The sequence below is a fragment of the Pyxicephalus adspersus genome, chromosome 6 (assembly GCF_032062135.1).
Source record: "Pyxicephalus adspersus chromosome 6, UCB_Pads_2.0, whole genome shotgun sequence".
In the NCBI taxonomy this organism is placed as follows: Eukaryota; Metazoa; Chordata; class Amphibia; order Anura; family Pyxicephalidae; genus Pyxicephalus; species Pyxicephalus adspersus.
The window spans coordinates 92040045-92042463 of NC_092863.1; the positions used below are offsets into that span (position 1 = coordinate 92040045).

Genomic DNA, 2419 nt, shown 5'->3' on the forward strand with positions numbered 1-2419 from the left:
CAGCGGGACCATGGAGGTAAGGCTGTGACAAAATTACGGGGTTAACCATCCTAGCAATTTTTTTTTGCCCGACCTTCGTACGGGCATACCGGCTAAGTGGTTAATAAGACTAAGTACACATGTGCAATAATTATCGATAGAAAACTAACGACTAACAACAGATCAACGATTAATATTATAATATCGTATCATATAGCGCATGATTCTGTACATGCTTTATCGATACGATAGTTCAAATGTAAATCCACCAATAATGTACACACACTAGAAACGATCATTTGAACGATGCAGGAAGTGATGTGTACCAGAGAAAGTGTTTTACAGAACAATCCAGGATCACTGAATGACTGTACACACAATAGATAGAGAACGATCGCCCCCCAATAAGATCTGCCGGGACGGTCGTTTGTTACCAGCGACATTCCTCGTTCACTGGCGTTGGCCTGTCATTGTGCACTTTTTTTGTTAACTATTATTAGACGATCAGTTGTTAATCCTTCGTTTTGACGATAAATATTGCACTTGTGTACGTAGCCTAAGACAGAATACCTTGTGCAGTAGTTTGGGACAAGTCGGACTGTTGTGTCCTAAGCCGTGCCATGCTACAGATCTGTACTCACATTCGTCACCATCACTATATCTGCCAGCTGTGTTCGTCTTCTTTCTACTGCAGTTTATTAACAGGTCATGAGCCTTCCCAGAATTGACTGGACTGTGAAAGAAACAGCAGAAACCGATAAGCTCCTCCCTATCAGTCTGCTTTTTTCTTTTTAGAATGTCCTTTGATATCCCATGAGCATTGCAATACACATGATTGGGTCACGGTGCTGCTTTTTCTATTCCAGCTAAAGCTCTGCTTCACTAGGGATTGCAAGAGACCTAAATCAAGTCAAATTAAAGTACGGGTCTATTTTCAATGCTGATACATAGACTCCTTGATGATGAATACAGCTTGAATATGAATACATCTTTGCAATAATTTGTCCAGGATGGGAGTATTGTGAATTACTGTAAATATCCAAACATTTCCAGCTACAAATCCAAAGTCCTGGCAGACAGAGGAAGACACAAGTATGATCGCTGACATGAAAACAAGTCATGTGACGCCCCAATCTTCCAACATCACTGTCTATGTGAATCAGCAAATCCTATTGGCTGAGGTCAAGACAGACCTGTGACATCATCACAATGGGACTGTCCAGGGCATTCTGCTGCCATGGAAACGGTGCCAGCAAAGGCCCCAGACATTGGCGTCTTTGGCCTCCTACCATTGGATTGGTTCATTTTTTATTTTAACAATTTGAAGCCAGAATATGTTCCCTTCACTAGTTTGGCCAAGCACCTAAGGTCTGCAGGGGCCCCAGGGGCAGCATAGCAAGTGCCAAAGGGGCAGATGTGGCCCCCAGGAATACATTTATGGGTCCACAACCAACAATAAAGCAGATCTTGGAGGTGAAGTTGGAATCAGTATCACAGAAAGGAAGTATTCTATAGAAATGCTTTACAGGAGGCATCTGCAGCCCCTCCAACATGCCCAGAGTCACAGACAATATTAAATAATAGAAGAGCTGCAGCCAATCAGATTCCTACATATATTACCACCAAGACTAAAGCCATGTCTGACTGTCCTGTCACTGTGTACAATGAGTCATCAGCAGGAAGACACCTCACAGACCATGACAGAATGTCACTCAGCCACCCTCACCTGCTGCTCCTTTTCGGGTCACCTCGACTCACTCGGTTTCCTGGGCGACCATTCCGGATCTCTGCTCACTGTGCGGCCCTCAGATCTCACCTGACAGGACAAGAAAAAAAACCACAAAACCCAAATGCCTGACGTCACTTCCGAATCACTTCCGCCTGACGTCAGGCGTGTGAGCTATACACTAGGGGCAGCTGATATGTATCTAACACAGAGATATGTCTCCAACAAAGGAGCCATTCTGTTGGAGACCAACCCATAGAAAGCTGTGTACTATAGACTCCAAAAAAATGGCCGCCCACTGAAAGTCTATTTATTATTATTATTGTTATTATTATTATTATTAACCACCTGGGCATTACACTGATGTCTAGATTTGTGTTCCAAAAGCGTTACACTGTTTTTCATTACATTTTTTTTTTTTTAAATTGTAGACCTGTAACTTACAGGAATATGTCCAAACAGGGTTCTATTAGATATCATGAATATAAAAAATGTTTGAAACACAATCATTTAAAAAAAAAAATACTTTTAATAAAATTAAATAAAAGACACAAAAAATCAGCTTAAACAAGAATACATAAATAAATGAAAAATACTGAAAATGCGATAATTCGGTATACTGTAAAGTAATATATTTTTCTAAAACACCTCCCTAGTGTCCATCACATACCTATAGACAAAACCACATAAATATATTTTCTAATATTTTGTATT

General features: G+C 40.6%; 1 protein-coding gene across 1 annotated transcript in view; it reads right to left on the reverse strand.

The window, feature by feature from the left end:
• LMBRD2 (LMBR1 domain containing 2) overlaps positions 1-1841 on the reverse strand; it is a 36043-nt gene extending 34202 nt beyond the window's left edge. Inside the window, exon 1 of the mRNA XM_072416593.1 lies at positions 1706-1841. The gene's annotated coding sequence lies outside the window, so the exon portion shown is untranslated. The remainder of the gene's footprint in view (positions 1-1705) is intronic.
• Between the last annotated feature and the right edge of the window lie 578 nt (positions 1842-2419).